Source organism: Neolamprologus brichardi, chromosome 3 (genome assembly GCF_056152115.1).
Source record: "Neolamprologus brichardi isolate AB-2024 chromosome 3, ASM5615211v1, whole genome shotgun sequence".
NCBI lineage: Eukaryota > Metazoa > Chordata > Actinopteri > Cichliformes > Cichlidae > Neolamprologus > Neolamprologus brichardi.
This window is the reverse complement of record NC_142106.1, coordinates 7,468,886-7,487,500: the sequence shown is the minus strand read 5'-3', so window position 1 is coordinate 7,487,500 and position 18,615 is coordinate 7,468,886. Positions and strand designations below refer to the sequence as shown.

Here is an 18,615-nt window from a genome sequence, read left to right as displayed (position 1 = left end):
CTCTCACGGAGCACCACTTTGAAACGCAGCTGATTGGCAGATTCCCTTGTCTGCAGAGTCCAAAGACAAAAACGGCCTCCTCCACTCTGTATGGTTCGTACCAATTCGTCACACTTCCGTTTGGCTTGTTTGAAGCCCCGGCCATTTTTCAGCACCTCCTGTAGTGATAGCTGTGTCCTCACACTGCATATGCTGTTTCCTACCTGGATGATGTCGTCATTCATAGTGATACCTCGGTGGAGCATGTGCAGTGGTTGGTCACGGTCCCGGATTCCCTGAGGCAGGCAGGGCTGATGGCAAACCCAGAAGAAATGTGTGGTTGGATGGAGGGAGGTACAGAGTTCTTTGGTACAATTTTGAGACCCCATTTGGAGGCTGATTACACCACAGCGACTTGATGAAGGCTGTCCCAATTTCAAATGTGGCTGGAAATGCGCCCTTCATTTCCCCGGACTTGAAGGGTGAGTCAGGTGTATCATTCACTAAGATTCGTTACATGGAATGTAAATGGAGCTGGCTCCAGAGAAAAGAGGTTAAAAATATTTAACCAACTCAAAAAACAACAGGCAGATGTTGTCCTTTTACAAGAGACCCACAGACCTCTTAGAGGTTCGAATGAACTTAAAACACCTGAGTTTCCTAATGTGTTCTCAGCTTGTTATAATTCTAGACAAAGGGGAGTAGCAATTTTAATCCATAAAAAAATTAATTTCACAGTACTTGATACAGTTATAGATCCAGAGGGCAGATTCTTAATCATTAAACTATCTATACTTGATAAAAAGCTATGTATTGTAAGTGTATATGGTCCAAATGTTGATGATCCCTCATTCTTTCACGGTTTTTTCAGTGCACTCTCTGAACACTTAGATGGCACACTTGTTCTTGGAGGCGACCTCAACCTTGGACTAAATGAAGAAATGGATAGGCTCAACACAGCAGGAACTCAGCGTAATTGGCAGTCCAAAAATATAATCAAACAGTATATGAGCGACTTTGGTCTTTGCGATGCATGGCGCTCCCTTCACCCCACCAGTAAGGAATATACTTTTTTTTCACATGTTTATCACTCCTACTCTCGTCTGGATTATTTTTTGGTCAGCAGCTCACTGCTGAGTGACATTTCAGACACTGAGATTCACCCTATAGCTGTCAGCGATCATGCTCCTGTATCTTTAACACTAATGCACAAGAATAATACTACGCCAAGTAAAAACTGGAGATTTAATACATCACTGCTTAAAGATGAAGACTTTATTAAATATTTTAAAAAAGAGTGGACTTCATATTTAGACTATAATGATACTCCCGGAACATCAGCTTCTGTTTTATGGGAAGCATGGAAAGCTGTGATGAGAGGTAAAATAATTTCTTTCTCATCACATAAAAAGAAAAAAGAAAACAAAAATATTCAGGAATTAGAAAAAACCATCACATCACTAGAAGAAGCCTATGCGTCCCTCCAAAATCAGGAAACATTGAACAAAATACGCAAAACAAAACTAGAATTAAATGAGATAATTGATTAAAAAAAACAAAATTCTTAGTACAAAGACTACGCTTACAAAATTATGAACATAGTAATAAATCTGGTCAATTTCTAGCAAACCAGCTAAAAATAAATAAATAAAAAACAACTATATGTGCTGTTCAAGATTCATATGGGAACACAATATATGAACCAAAACAAATAAACAACATTTTCAGGGATTTCTATAAAACGTTGTATTCACCACAAATAAACCCATGTAAAAAGGAAATTGATCAGTTTTTAGACAACATAACTCTCCCAAAATTATTAGACTCTCAAGCAATGGCACTGGAATCGCCACTGACCTCAGGTGAACTCCAGGAAGCCCTGATAAGTATGCCCAATAATAGGTCCAGACGGCTTTCCTGCAGAATTCTACAAAGAATTCTGGACAATTCTAGCACCAGTTCTTTACAGAACGTTGTTAGAAATCAAAGAAAAGGGCAGACTTCCATCAAATATGAATTCTGCAAACATTAATCTCCTGCTAAAACCAGGCAAAGACCATTTATATCCCTCAAGCTATCGTCCAATATCCCTTATAAATGTAGACCTTGTCAGATTATGATATTATTTTATGCCATGTTAGACCCCTAATTAAAGATTGTGAATTATTATGTAGTTTTAGTTTGCATTATGCTCCTGAATTAGAAGAAGGTATAACTATTACATTTGGTAAACTGATTTGCATTACATTAGACTGCTGATTTATTGTGAATGAATGATATTGTTTTATGATGCATTATACTGCTGAGTTATAAGAAAATACTGTTCACAGAAAGTCATCGCCTTATTTGTCTGGTTAGAAGAGAACAGAGCATACTGCCCCATCTCATCAGGTGCAGATAAACAGGGAGCCAAGGTCGTAGCTTAGGCGCAGTGTGTGAGAAAGAATGTGAATGTTTAGGCTTTTATGATTAGGTGGGGGCCACTAGAGGCTATAAGAGTTTGATCAAGGCTCCACCATTTTGAGATCTGATGCTGTCTGCTGTATGGTGTCCATCTCCCACGCGTGTGTTCATTAAATCATCGTTTGACTTGACCCGGCCGGACCAGTGTGGTTATTTTTGGTTTTCCTTTTGTATCCTCCCCAATATTTGAATCCGTAACAACCTCAAAATAATCTGCAAAGCTGTCTCGAAGAGACTAGAGAAAATAACCCCTCTCTTAATTCATCCTGACCAAACTGGTTTCATAAAAGGTAGGCACTCATCAACAAATACATGTAGATTACTTAATTTGATAGACTACTCATACAGTAAAAACCTTGAAACTATATTTTCTTTAGATGCAGAAAAAGCGTTTGACAGAGTTAACTGGAAATTTCTATTTGCAACTTTACACAAATTTGGTTTTGGAACCTCTTTCATTAACTGGTTAAAAATACTACATAATTTCCCAACAGCTTATGTCAGAACAAATGACCAGACATCCTCCAGCTTCTGTCTCCTGAGTGGCACCAGGCAGGGATGCCCACTCTCCCCTTCACTGTTTGCAATTTTTATCGAACCACTAGCAGCAGCAATTAGACAGAATTCAGCAATTAAGGGCATAAAATGCAAGAATGTGGAACATAAAATCAGCCTTCATGCGGATGATGTGTTACTCTTTCTCCAAAATTCACAAACCAATATCTCTGGGGTGATTGAATTGATAAACTCTTTTGCAAGAATATTAGATTACTCAATTAACTGGTCAAAATCTACAGTCCTTCCGATTAGTTGCTCCTTCCATAATTCCTCTTCTACTCCACTGCAATCAGGAAATATAAAATATTTAGGTATTAATATTTCTCCCAAGCTTGCAGATCTAACTAAATTAAACCATATCCCACTTTAAAAGAAAGTAGAAGGTGATCTGGCTAGATGGAAATGTCTACCCATATCACTCATAGGAAGGGTTGCTGCTATAAAAAATAGAATAGAATAGAATAGAATAATCCTTTAATTGTCCCACAAGGGGGAAATTTGGTTGTAACAGCAGCCAAAAAGACAAATATACAAACAAACAGTACACAGGACACGGAACAGAAACATACACAATTTTTCTTACATATTTACATTAAGGACAGTGGTTACTATAAACAGAGAGTACTGTACAGTTATTAAATTAAATAAAAATAATTACAGGTAAGAGGCAAACCAGGTTGTAGTGCGAATTGGTTAATTAACTAACTTATTGCAGTTACAGCATTGATGTAAACATCTATGTTTGTTGGGAGCAGTTCAGATTGTACAGTCTGACAGCTGCAGGGAGGAAGGACCTGCAGAAACGCTCCTTCATGCATCTAGGATGCAGCAGTCTGTCACTGAAGGAGCTCTGCAGTTCAGCAACATCTACATGCATGGGGTGGGAGACTCTGTCCATCAGAGATGTTATTTTGGCCAGAGTCCTTCTGTCTCCCTCCACCTGCACTGGGTCCAGGGTGCATCCCAGAACAGAGCTGGCCTTCCTGATGAGTTTATCCAACCTCTTCCTCTCAGCTGCCGATAAACTGCTGCTCCAACATACCACACTGTAAAAAATGACAGATGCTACCACAGAGTCATAGAAGGTCTTTAAAAGCACTCCCTGGACTCTAAATAACCTCAGCCGCCTCAGCAGGTGGAGTCTGCTCTGACCCTTCCTGTCAAGAGCATCAGTGTTGTGGCTCCAGTCCAGATTATTATTCAGGTGAACACCCAGGTACCTATAAGAGTCCACTATCTCAATGTCCACTCCCTGGATGTTCACTGGTGTCAGTGTGGTGGGTCTGCGTCTCCGGAAGTCCACCACCAACTCCTTCGTTTTCCCGGCGTTGATCAGCAGGTGGTTCTGCTGACACCAGTCAACAAAATCCAGAGTCAACTGTCTGTACTCTGAGTCGTCCTCACCTATGATGAGGCCGACTATGGCAGAGTCGTCAAAGAACTTCTGTAGGTGGCAGCGTGGGGAGCTGATGGAGAAGTCTGCAGTGTAGAGGGTGAAGAGGAACGGTGCCAGCACAAATGATGGTATTACCAAAAATACATTATTTATTCTCAATGATCCCAACTAAACCGCCGCAAGATTGGTTCAGATCTCTAGACTCATATATGTCCAAATTCCTTTGGAAAAATAAGCCCCCACGTATAAGCTTAAAAACACTACAAAAGACCAAGGATAAAGGAGGATTAGAACTACCTAACTTTCAGCACTACTTCTTAGCCAACAGGCTTCAGTTTATCTCAGGATGGCTAAAACATACCCTCTTAGATGAACCTTGGCTAGATGTAGAACAAGCACTTTGCAATAATCTGGAGATTTCAGATCTACCATTTATCAGCTCAAACATCCAACGACATGAATGCTTCAAAAGCGTCAACATCAGCTCTTCTCTGACAGCATGGTGGGAGTTTCTGAAGTTGACAGAGTCTTCATTAATCCCATGCAAACGTACACCTATCTGGAACAACCCTGACATATTACAAAACAATAATATGATAAACTTTTCAGATTGGAGTGGTAAAGGAATCAAATATGTAGAACATATACTAGAAGGAACAGAATTTATTTCATTTGACAGACTAGTTACACAATATGGGATCAACAAGAAAAGATTTTTAGAATATCAACAAATTAAATCCATAATAAAAAAGAAATTTAAACCGGGTCAAGTTGAACTACAAACACCACCAAGTGTGGTTCAATTTCCTACTCTTAAAACCCCCAAATTACTATCCAAAATATACAGAATGCTTTCTAAAACAGATGAATCAATATCACTTCCTATTGCAAAATGGGAAGCGGATTTATCAGTTAACTTAGACCAAAACTTCTGGTCTCAGATTTGCTTAAAAACCTTTCATCTAATCAGAAATCCCAGTCTTCAATTAATTCAATACAAAATACTACATAGAGTGCACTATACAGGTCATCGGATGTTCAAGATGGGCTTTACGTCTACCAACAACTGCTCACACTGCCAAACCAATTCACCGGACAATTATATCCACACTCTTTGGTTCTGTCCACCAGTTCAGAAGTTTTGGCGCGAGATATGTGAAGACTTATCAAAGTGTCTGAAATGTAATATTCCAACTTCCCCCTTAGTGTGTTTGTTGGGCAGCTTAGATAATGTCACTTCAAAAAAGAATATAGCCCATATGGTTTTCACTGCCCTATGCATAGCCAAGAAAACAGTCCTCATGAACTTTTCCAGTTCATGAGGACTGTTTTCTCGCTGGTGCGTCGAGCCACCTGGGGGGCTCTTCAACTGGTGGGGAGGTTGTCACATCTTGCAGGAGCTTTCCTCTCTTCAGGAACTCTCTCTGCAGGAGGGGAGATACAGGAGAGGTGGAGGAAGATCTCAGCCTGGGCGTCTATTGTCTTATGTAGTCTGGAAGATGAGTGGATGATGGGGTGGGTACAGTTTTCTCTGTGGTGGGGTTGGGTGGACTGTCCCGGGCTCTGTGGGGCTGGGCGGCGCTGCTGCACTGGGTCCCGGTCTGGATGGGCCTGGGCCCCCTTTCCCTGGCGGGTCGCGGAGTATGGGGGTGCCTACTGGGGTCAGCAGGGGAGCTGGCCCCAGGGAGGGGTCACTTGCCCCTCCCTTCCTTCCCTCCCCATCTCCAGCTGCCTCCCTCTTCCCGCTCCACCACAAGCACCCACACATGCAGGGCCTTGGAGTAGGGGTATGTCACCAGGGTGCAGAGGAGGTAACTAAATGCACCTTAGAACACACATACATCAACACTACAATGACCGGGTGGAGGGAGGTTTGGAGTCTTCTCTCACCCCCGTTCTCTGCGGCCTGCTGGAGCGGGGGGGCTAGGAGGAGGAGTTGGCCATCCGACTGGGGTCTGAAATGTGGGGCCTCCCTGCTGCTGCGGAGTCCGGGCGGTCTGCTTCTCCCCACCGCAGGGAAAAGGGTAACACCACCTGGGTCTGGGTGCAGTTCCCCCCTCCAGGAGCAAGGGTACCTAGCCCCGGTTCGTAGAGTATGCTTGGGGAGTGTGATTGTGTGTACAGCGTCTCTTTATGTCTGTCTCCACGTTGGTTGAGTGTGGAGTAAGTGCATATGAGAGCATGAGGGTGGGAATGGATGTTTGTATCTGTGTGTGCCTGTATGTCTGTGTCTATATGTCAGGTTAGGTATCAGACGCCACCTCTCCGGGGACATCTCAGGCCCTCCAAGGTTTGGAGGCCTATCTCCACCACTTCCCCTGCTGGTGGCGGACTCCCTCAGACATCGGTGCGTTGGTGGTTCTTTGTGTCCGGGGATGGGCGTCCAGGTACACACCGGCTCACTCCTTGGCGGCTGCTTATCGGGGCCTGGAGCCTGGGGCTCGCTCGGGCCACTTCGGAGGTGGGGTGCCCCCGGCCTCTCGGCCTGGGGCTCGGTCACTCAGGCACAGCTGGCTGACGGCGGAGCTCACGGGCACGTCACTGCAACCCCCCCTGGCTTCTGCTCCACAGCTGCTGAGTGAGCCCTCATCTGGGACTCTCCTCAGCTCTTTCTGGGACAGTGGCGCAGCTGCTCCTCTGTTGGTCTTCCTTGGTCTCTTGTGTTCTGGGGGCCTCTGGATGTCTGGAGTTTTGATCTCCTCCATACCTGCTTCATGCCCTGGAGGACTGGGCAGTGGCTCCCCACACCCTCTAGCAGATCATTACATGAAGGAACCTTTTAAAAAACAAGCGCGTCCATGCTCACAGGTGTACACACGGGTGATCACACACACAAACTACACCCTTTTTGGCTCCTACTTCAAAGCACACTGTGCGCTGTCGATCTTACGTGCTGCACAATAATGTTTAATATTTAGTATTTACTGTCATATTCCCATATATCATTGTGATGTTGTTTATTCTATTACTCTCGTTTTCTTCTGCTTGTTGTCTTTTTTCTTTCTCAACAGGTGATCGAGGTGATCGATATATGTTTTTTTTTTCTGCTTATTCTGTTGGCTTTTGTTTTTTGCCCTTCTCCCCCGTCCCTCTTCTCAACTGTTTTTCTTTCCCTCTTTCTTTCTCCCCTTCTTTCCCCCAGTCAAGTCTGTCCCGTATTCAGCAAGTGAAAATAAAATAAACAATAAAAGGTGAATCAAATGGACCATTACAGCAAGGCTGGGATGGTCAATTTGGTAAAGTAAATCCGTTGGGCATCTTTCTTCGCCTTTAGACAATAATTCTGATGGCAAAAGAGCCAAACGGGAAAGGCAAAAAAAAAAAAAAAAAGTGTATCATTCGCGGCCCAACATATCCCAGAATTCATAGCACAGCTTTGACTGTGGCTAATTTAAAAAAAGTAAAAAACGGCAGATGGCAGAAGCATGATGGCTGAAGAGTAAACTTTTAAATGTAAGTATTGAATTTTTCAACTTCATCAGTTAACGCTGTCCATGCAGATATTATAGATTTGTAAATGATTACCTAACAATCTTGTCAACACAAAGTTCTTTAATGACAGGCAGTGGGGAGAGGGGACACTTGGGCAGTGCATTTACTGCATATAATGTGTTATCAACCTTTTCTCATTACCCACAGCTACATCCACTTCTGTTGGGCTTAGGCTACTCACTAGGGCGTCACTGATTTCTATAATCGATTTTATAAAATTCAATTTTGACTCAGTAACTGTTTCAAAGTAACTGAGGATAAAATACAGAAAAACAGCAAGCTAAGCGTTTTTCAATTTGGCATAATTTTAAAAAAATGTATTAAACAGCAAAAATGAAGCTTTCTTTTGGTCGGAGAGGAACAAAAGCTGCAGCTCAGAATCAGTGAGATGTTGACTTTCTGCCCCAACGGCGTGTCCGTGTTCATGTCGTCGGGTGAGAAAGACGACATGTCACTGATGCATTGGGTCCGCGCTTTGTGTTCACATCTTTGTGTGGAATCTGTTCACCTGCTCTCATTTATTGTTTTAGCTGTTTGGTGGTCATTGAAATAGTTTTGTGAGCTCCCTGCATTTCTGGCAAAATACATTTATATTTAGAAATCGATTCAGGATTGAATGAATCAATATCGCATTAATTATCACGTTATTAATCGATACCGACTTGGTATCGATACCAAGTCTGCATCGGTATTGGATCAATTCTAGTCTGGTGAGATTGATTCTTTACTTACTGCTCTTGTTTGCAATGCTGTGCATTCGGCAAATACAAAAACAGCCAGGTCGCCGGATTCGCTGCTCCCGTGTCAGCGAAGAGCAGGCAGTCTTTGCTCCTCCTCCCCCCTCTTGTGTTTAGATGTTACGCTGTCATGTGACATGACTTTGGGGGATTGTTAAGTTGTTTGCATATTAGTTATATATTCACCAGTTGTTTTTGTTGTTCAGAATTTTAATTGTAATTTATGTATTATAGTTTCTCAACAGTACTTGTTTCTTTTACTTTGTTTACTGGTTTGCATGCAGGTTTTTATTTTTCTAGATTTTTCTAAAAGATAAAGTTGAACAGAATTGATAGCTGTAAACCACCACGGCAGACCCAATGGCATTTTCATGCTTCGCAGCATCATTCATTCTTACAAGTCATCTGGCTTGTAAGAATAAAGGCTTTTTACCCCTGATGATCCACCAGGACAAACTCAGCAGTGTGTGAGAAAGAGGAGGAGGAAGAGCCAGCAGCAGCTGACAGATGGAGAGAATAGACAGACTGTTCCCTGTTTGTGAACGACTGCTAGAAATGTTTTAAATAACTAATTGTCTGTCCTGAATCAGTGTTAGTAGTAATATAAAAGCACTTTTTTTGCCCCCACACCCTTCACCCCCCACACCCGTACCCCTCCCCTTTCCCCCTGCGCTATGTCTTTAAGTATCTACAGGTCCTTCCTGATTGGAGAGCTGGCGGTGGGTTATTGGTCCCCTCATCATGTGGCTGTTTTTAAATCATCTCTCACCAGCAGTTGTTGGCGGCAGCAACTGACAGCAGCAGCAGAGCCATCCTTGGCCTCCAAACTTTGTGACATTCGTGTGTGTGATTCTTGAGACCTACAGAGCTTTGTACATAGTGTGTAGAGACTTTCACTTGTAAATAGTAAACTGTAAATAGGCACTGAAGCAGAAGGGGTGAGCTGCCTCAATATTCTCCTGTTTATTTCAGTTAGGGAGTTAGGTGTAGCATGTGTCTTTTGTTTGGTTTATGTTTCACATAAGGTTTACATAGCACCTCCTCTCCTGATTTAGCTTGTTTTGTTTTTTTTGGTTTTTTTTGGGGGGGCGGGGGGGGGGGGGCGGGGGGGGTTGTTATTTTGGGCTTTGTTCATGCCAGAGTAAAGTTTTTCAGTGTAGACACAAATGAACCACCGTTCACTTCAAAGATTGGCTTCTTAGTATGGTTTTTGGGACCAGGGCGGGGTCACTTCCTTTCTGACCCTTATGTTATGTTTCTGTACCCCTAGACTGGGGCGTAACAATAACCTACAAATATGACTGATTGGTTCTCTTATTTGAGCCCTGCTAGCTGAAAGTCACCATATTTTCATCAATCAACAAAATGCAGTGAATGAACAAAAGATAAATCAAATCAATACTTGGTGTAAACACCTTTTGCCTTCAAAACAGCATCAATTCTTCTAGGTCCAATTGCACACAGTTTTTGAAGGAACTTGACTGGTAGGTTGTTCCTACCAGCTTCCTCACATCCTTCTGTATTTTCATGTAATCCCAGACACACTCGATGATGTTCAGGGCTCTGTGGGGGGCTGTACTATCACTTCCAGTACTTCTTGTTCTTCTCTACACTGAAGATAGTTCTTAATGACTTTGGCTGTATGCTTGGGGTCATTCTCCTGCTGCAGAATAATTCAAATTCACTGAATCATCATTTGAATAGAGACAAATACATTCTTACTGCTCAATTGCAGCTGCGGGTAGCATGGGAAATTGTTACCTGCAGAAAAAATTGTTGCTGCAAGAAGAACAGAGTGTAATCAGTGTTTATTAGTGGTGTCCTTTGGTGTATCGCAGTCCTTAGGATGACGTTTTACTTCAGTACAGTTCAGTGATGGATGGAGGGAATTTTATTGTAGTCACAGAGATCCATAACAGGGAGCAGGAAAAGAGTTCCACTGGATCACAATAATAAATTCTAAGAAAACAAGATGTATTTAATTGTATCCAATCCAATCCAAACCATCTTTATTTATAAAGCATTTTAAGATACCCAGCACTGGACTAAAGTGCTGTACAGTAAATAGGTTAAGAACAATTGAATAAAAAAAACTGTAAAAAATAAAACACATAATACATCAAAATTAAAACAGCCCTATATTTAAAATAAGATAAAACAGCATAGAATCAAATAAAACAAAACAAAAAACAAACAGAAGAGGCCTGTCTTATCTCAAAAGGCATATTGTTCCACAGTTTTGGAGCTGCTACAGAAAAAGCACAATCTCCTCTGAGTTTACGCTCAGTCCTGGGTACATTCAGGAACAGCTGATCAGCTGACCTGAGAGAGGTGGGTATACGGCTGTAGCAGCTCAGAGAGATAAGATTGGACTAGTCCATGGCAGGCTTTAAAAGCAAATAAAAGAATTTAAAAGGAATCCTAAAAAGAAATGGGCAGCAGGTGAACTGAAGCTAAAATAGGGAAAATGTCCTCCAACTTTCGAGCTGCAACATATTGGATGCTCTGTAGATGTATGAAGCACTGACCCCTATATAAAGTGCATTACAGTAATCCAATCGAGTGCTAAGGCGTGGATAACTGTGTCAAAGTGCCTTTGTGAAAGAATTGGCTTTATTTTAGCTCACTGCCTGAGCTGAAAGAAGCTTGATTTTACCACTGCTTTGATCTAACTGTCAAGTTTCAGATCACAGTCCACTTTGACCAGCAGGTTTATGACAGTTGGCTTAACATACTGGGCCAAGGTATCTAAATATACATTTGGTGTCTCAGTGGAGCTGCCAAAAACCATCACCTCAGTCTTTTTGTCACTGAATTTTACAAGGTTAAGAGACATCAAAGCCTTAATGCCAGTAGCTAAAAATATGTCATTAAAAACTTAAATGAATCAGCCCTTAAAAAGGGCTGATTCAGTGCTATGACAGGGTTTAAAAAGAGATTGGAAAACCTTTTGCCTTTTGGAAAAGATTTTGCTTTTCCAGGAAGGTCTTTCATTGACTGTGAATTCTCTTTTCAAGAATTTTGGAAAGAAAAGGTAGTTTGGAGATGTCATTTGCAAGAATCGTAGCATCAAGAACAGATTTTTAAAGCAGGGGTTTGACTACAACATGTTTTCAATCTTTAGGGACTACACCTGACATGGTAAACTATAGTTTAGCAGCTGGAAAACCAAAGGTCCAACTGTAGGTAACACCTCTTATAAGAGTCGAGGAGGGACAGCATTGTTTGGAGACCCTGCAGTCTCCTTTAAAGAGGACAAAGTCAACGGCTCAAACCCCTCAAAGCCAGCAGAGCAGGAAGCAGAGACTGATGGTCTGAACACAAGGAGCAATTTGAGCCCTGGAGGAGTAGACCTTCTCAATTAAAAAAAGTGTAAAAAACTTTCACAGGTTGCAGAGAACGGCTCGATATAGTCAGTATGTGGTGCACTAAGAACAGAGTTAATAGTTTTAAATAAAACACGCGAGTTGTGACAGTTTGACAGAATAATGTCAGATACGTGTTTTCTTTTGGCATCTTTTACAGGTTTTTGATATTGACGCTAACATTCCTTTAGTATCTGGAATGAAACTTGTAATTTGTCCTTTTTCCACGTGTGCTCAGCTCGACGGCACTTGTCTGACAGCTCGGGTTGTGTCATTCAGCCAGGGCTCAGATTTAGTTTTAGACTGCCTGGAATTTAATGGAGCCATGTGCAAAGCAGTCCAAAGATGTCTGGCAGGTGGAATAAAACCATGAGCTCAGTTCCTTAGTCTGGCTACATAAAAACTCTGGGATTTTACAGGTCTGGTTAAAAACTGTTGAAAACTGCTCAGCAGTGGAGGAGTTAAAAACGCGACAGGGCCACGCAGCAGCGTGAGGTTTAACTGAGGTACAGGCAAGAGGAACTTCAAACATCACAGGACTGTGGTCAGAAAACACAGCATCACAAATCTCTACATTAAAAACAGAAAAAGAACACTTTGCACAGCGCTCAGTGATTTCTATCAGAACAGTTATTTCTGATATTAACAGAAATAACTGTTCGGTGGTGGTCAGAGGACCCGGTAGCGTATCCTGAAAGTGAAACTCTTACAAACACATATGTCATAACTTCAGTCACAAACTGACTGAGTTGCTTCAGTAAATCTAGCAGCTTTTTAACATCAAAAGACGTCTTTGAGCTCCTGCAGATGTTAGTAAATCTGACCCTAAAGGTTCCTTCTTCTTTAAAATTCAAACTTTGTAATGAAAGGATATTTTTAACAAGCTGTTCTCCTTTATATGACCTCCATAAAACAACAGGGTTAGAACACATTGTGACGAAGTAAGATGTTTGTTTTGTAGTTCATCTTCAGCACAATGTAGTTTCAACAGGCGGACATCCGGTGTCACATCGCTCCTCTCTTAACCTGAGTCCTTAGCTCTCCTCCCCACGATGACGTTTTCATCGAGGCCAAGGAAAAGAGTTTAGGAAAAGGAGATAGGCGCTACTTTTGAAATAACACCCCACGTGGTTACCTTGTGACGCTGAGTCACGTGACTTCGCAGCAACAAATCACAGCAGAGCCGGAAAGGAGGCGGAGCAAAGTGTCTGTGCAGGAGAGGAGAGTCGAGCAGAGAGAGCTGCTTTTTCATGAAACAGGAGTAAAGTAGTGAACTTACAGGAACATATACCACTACCAACGTTTGGATCGATATCTGCATCGATCTGCACACCCTTGTCTCCTGGATTGTAGCTGAGATCAGCGTGAACCACGTGGGTCTCTGCTCCGTCTCTGTGTTTCTTAAGACTCCCAGCTTCATCACGGAGTTTCTCTCGGTTTGTGGGCTCATCTAAAGGTAAGCACCGAGCTAACTTTAATGCGGGTTCAGTTTATGTTGAGTTTAGCTCTGTTGAGAATAATAGACTGCTTGGTATACACTGGAGTTAGACAGACTGTAGAGTTTGTGATTGCTTGCAACATTATGAAATGGCGGTTGCTAGGGGTAAGAATACATATAGAAAAATAGTCTTAGAATATTAACAAAAGGATGGGCTGCAGGGCAGGAGAACCTTCAACCCCCACCTCCAGGACAGGAAGCCACAGGTACAAGCCTGGGGGAGGCTTGTTTAGTCTTAATGTTTATTACGTATTATACACAAATGCAATAAGCAGCAGGTGCTATAGGCATCTGGAAGCAACTGTATATACAATTCTAACATGTGATTAACTATTAGTTACTCAGTGTCACTCTTTCTATGCAAAACTAAGCAACTGAAAATAATCAATACTGCCTTAAAAGTGCACATATGTAATTGATATAATTACATCACCACATCTGATTAGAGTAACATTAAGCAGTTTTATATTACACAGAACAACCACAACAGAGCTCTACAATTAATAACATTTAATTGCAGTCTGACTCTGACAATGAGCTGAACATCACTAATCATTACCGGTGCCTTTTTTGAGTCTCTCTGCTTTCCTCTCAATTTCTTTACATTATTTAAAAGTCTTATTAAAGTGACCTTTTCTCTATATTGGCAATGTACATCTCTGTTTAGAGCTGTTTGCACTAAAGTAAAAAGCACCATCACTTCATTCGGATACCCTTTGGCGCCAGCTGCAGTCACAAGGCTGGAGCCGAACAAAAACACCCTGATAACGACTGTGTTTAGTCTGTTCCTTCCCATTCCATGCAAGGCCACCTGGGTTGGCTGGAAGAGTGTTTACTTAGCCTGGCAGGGCGAAGGACACTGTCTCAGCTGAACTCTGGACCCGCACACACATACATATACACTGATATGCACACACTCATCCCCCCCTCTCTTTCCAAACGCCTTTGATGCTTGTTCCCTCCAGAGGCGGAGGCAGACATTTGATACACCCGGGGCTTAGCCCTAAAGGGTAGTATGCATGTGGGAATTGGGGTGGTGGTGGGAGGGTGGGGGGGGGGGGGGGGGGGGGTGTTAGAAATGACTGAAAAATTAATAGCCTCTGTTTTGAGTTTTGTTAAAACCGGACTACAACAGTTTAAAATCAGGACTACTTAGGATTTAACCAAGACAGAACCAGAATCAGAACTAGATGATAGTAGCACTAAAAATCATCATAGACCTGCACTACACTTATTATTTTAATTCTACCAAAGATTGAGAAACGTTTGTATAATTATATAGGGGTGCAACGATACACAAAATTCACGGTTCGGTTCGATACTTTGGTGTCGCGGTTCAATATTTTTTCTATAAAAAAATGTTCATGCTTTTTTAATTTGTCATTTATTAAAATTATAAATATATATTTTAACTCAAACGTACAGTTTTTAAATTTAATGTTGCTGAAACAACAAAGGGATAAAATAATAAATCTATCTGATCAAGAAATCACTCATCTTTGGATGAGTGATTCTTTCTTTCTCTGTTCCTCGTTCTCCCTCTTTGTGCTGACAATCAAGCCAAACACCAACATCATCAAATATACAGTTAAAACCAGATATTTACATACTCTTCAGATAAAAACAGATACTTTTTAATTGTAACATCAAATCAGACTAAATTTTTTTTAGATTGATAAATATAAAAAACATATTTGTTAACTTTAAGAGTAAAGAGAGAAACTGTCTGTATTTCTTAATTGTAAATGGCACCAAATTGTATTCAAACTTGAGCCACACTTATGGATCTCCACAATTCTTTTCCTGGTGTTTTTGTTGACATCTCTTGATTTTCCCATTTCAAAGAAACAGGCTCTGTGTTTTGCCTTATATGCATCCACAGCTGTGCCACCAATTTACTCACATGGACTCTACTAACCTATCAGAAGCTTCTTCAGCTCAGAATGGAAACGTCTGCAGTTTTCTTATTAATTAACAATAAACTTAGTGTATATGCACTCCTAAATTTGATGAAAGTGATAAAAAATAGAAGCTCTGTCTCTCTTTATTCTGACATTTAACTAATTCAAAAGATATTTCAATATTTATTTATCCAAAACAAAACAAGTTTACTCTAAATTGATGTTGTACAGTAAAAAATGTTCTTGTGTTTTCCATAAAGTGTATGTAAATATCTGGTTTCAACTGTGAATATACTGCTGTGTATTGAAGTTCCTCTTGTTTTGCACAGAAATATACTGAACAACATACAAAGCATAATATATAAAATAACATCTACCAGAGTTTTTTCTTTGAAAGAAGCCCCTTATGTCCATTCTTGTATATCAGTACATTATTAAAACCGATTTATTTAGCCGTGGAGGGTAACAACTGAAAAAATGAAATAAACAGACATGTAAGCTAAGACTCTCTAAAGAAACAGCGTTGTTGTTGTTTGGCTTTTCATTTCGCCATTTGTTGATTCACTCGAAGAGCAAGTAACGTAATATGGGTCAAGCGATCAGTTTGACATCAATCTTTCGTGATACATCGTCATATTTACATTATTTGTACAGTACGAATGATTTGCTTTGGTACCTGGTTGATCTTTAGTTCTCCTCTGTCTGCCTGGCTGCGTTTCTCCAACAGCGCACTCGCATTGCAGGCAGCAACTCCCCCCGCCACCTCGCTCAGTCGCTTAGTGTCTGAGCTCAGATCATACCAATATTAGGAGGATTTATGCACAGTCGTAAATTCCCACAGTGTGCGCTATGTGCTTCGAATATTGTGTGTAGTTTTTGTTTTATACAGTTGTCAGCCAGGCATCTAACTATGAAAAAGTTACACTCCAAAAGACCCCGGGCTTCTGAAAAAACAACCTGGGCTTAAGCCCAGTAAGCCCCCCCCCCCCTCCCCCGCTCCGCCACTGGTTCCCTCCTGGGAACACGGCGGGTCTGAGCCCGCGCTGGAATGGTAGCGCTGGGCAGGATGGCTGCTTTGTTTTCTTCAGATTACTACTCACCCCTCTGTGGCTTGTCACCAATGACTGTATAAAAGATGGACGACGCAACACCGCCTCCTCCCATTGTGCAAAAATGAAGCCGGAATATCCCGCTTGTGGAGGCTGCCATCTTTCATTTTTGGAGCCAGAGTCTGCGCAGTAGTGACTTGAGGTGGAGCGACTGCGTCACGCTCTCGTCCACACACCCGCTGGACATGACCGCAAACACGCCCCCCTACACTTTTTACGTAGCCTGGCGGCTCGAGTTTTTTTGCTGATGGGTTTACCGCGACTGATGACTTGTTAAATTAAGGTAAATACAACCACGTCACTGTTATGAAAAAAACACACAGCTTAACATCTTATAGTTCTACAACAGCTAAAATCACTCTGTTGTTAATTCGTTTGCTAGATTAGCCGCTAGCATACGCAATGTGTTGGGGGCTTGTTGCTAGCTAGTTAGCGATGCTATACACCTGTTACTCTAGTCTGTATTATGTAATCATTCAGCCCAGAGTTACTCTTAATATCAAAAATGTGATGCTGTCCTTCGAGGTTTTAGCATTTAAGACTGTGAGTGTAATGGATTTAAAACTGTTTAAATCTTCAGAACCGACTACAGTCAGGTAACATGGAAACTTTAAAGACAGCAGCAGAAGGTTTCAGTAGTGTACTCTAATTTGTTCTTTTCATTTAATAATAGAGTCTATATTATATCAACGGCTACATTCACCCTGGGGAGAAACTAGTGAGGCAGACCATGAGGACTAAGCTGGGTTTCTGGGTCTAGAGGTTTGGAGAAACGTCTTTCCTTTCTTTCATCATCACAGCTGTCCTGTGTCAGATGTTCTGTTGACCCACTGAGAAAGGCTTATGGGCAGAAATCTGTGCCATCAGAAACTGAATATGAATAAGTTAAATTTGAATTTGAATTGCTCAGATTGAATCTGAATTGTAACTTGAATAAATGCTTTTAAAAACTGAATATGAATTATCCTAATTTGAAATTCAATTCATTGGTTTGAAAATGATCATCACTAAATTGAAATTGAATTTTATATTTTGAAAATGAATTAATTTGCTTTGAAACCGTATTTTATCCTTTAAAAATTTAGCTCTCGAATAATTTCAGATTCACTTCTCACCATTCAGTTTCAGTTCTACAATTTAATTTCAGTTCCAAAATTCAGTTTTTTGGGACTTACGTCCGGTTCCGGTTCAAGAGTAATCGAGCGCAGATCAATAGAACTACGTTTTACTAGCAGACCGAAAGTGTTACTGAGGGGAATCTACAGCAGGCACGTGCAGAGGGGGGGCTGGAGGGGCTTGAGCACCTGCCCCTTTCCTGTTTGGTGCTCAAAGTGCCCTTTTGTTGAGGCAACTTTTTAAAAAAAATTTTTTTTTCTTTTTATGTGTGTGGGCGTGCGGAGTCCTGTCTGTGCCCCTCAACAATAATATATACTATTAATCACATTTTTGCTAAATAAAAGGATCTGGCTTGCATCAGTCACATGATCACATTTAACCAATGATCCCTCTTGACGGCAGAACGCGCTGGTTACGAGCTGGGAACGAGCTCACAAAGAGCACGCGCATTTTTTGCAGTCCGGAGCTGTAGGAGAAACACAAATTAACTCAGAGACACAGACTTACTATATTTCTTCCATACAGACTTATGCGACAAAACCAGTAAGTAGGTGTACAGCGTACACTATAGTCTATAGCACACAGGGATATTGGCTTATTACGTACACGTTGGTAAGTTGTCTTGTGGCAACTGACGAACTGAAACAAATGAGCGTGCTGTGTGTGCAACAGCGCGACAAACATTACCTGTCCTTTTATTAACTGCACATGTAGTGCTGGTCATAGCTGCTAGCTCACTGGGTAAGGGTGTCAAGGGTCTGTAGCTCTGTCCACCGTTTTAGGGAACATATTAATTTTAAATTAATTTAACTTATTCATATTCAGTTTCTGATGGCACAGATTTCTGCCCATATCGGCTTCATTTAAGAAACACCAGGAAGACCGAGCTCATGGCATTGATCAAGCGGAACTCATCATCTTCACCAGCAGCTCCCTCACAGGGAAATCTTGTAGGCCCACCCCAGAAGATGGATAAACCCAGCATTTCATGAACACTGTCA

The 18,615-nt window shown here is 41.5% G+C and overlaps 3 protein-coding genes across 3 annotated transcripts in view; 2 read left to right on the top strand and 1 right to left on the bottom strand.

Annotated features, from left to right (window-relative positions):
• LOC148103302 (polymeric immunoglobulin receptor-like) overlaps positions 1-18,615 on the top strand; it is a 796,664-nt gene that overhangs the window by 49,785 nt on the left and 728,264 nt on the right. The window lies entirely within an intron of this gene.
• Positions 1-18,615, bottom strand: part of LOC118456030 (cell adhesion molecule DSCAM-like) — a 533,233-nt gene that overhangs the window by 78,388 nt on the left and 436,230 nt on the right. The window lies entirely within an intron of this gene.
• The window catches only part of LOC148103328 (uncharacterized), a 34,496-nt gene continuing 29,094 nt past the window's right edge, over positions 13,214-18,615 (top strand). The window contains exon 1 of the mRNA XM_087831855.1: positions 13,214-13,446. The gene's annotated coding sequence lies outside the window, so the exon portion shown is untranslated. The remainder of the gene's footprint in view (positions 13,447-18,615) is intronic.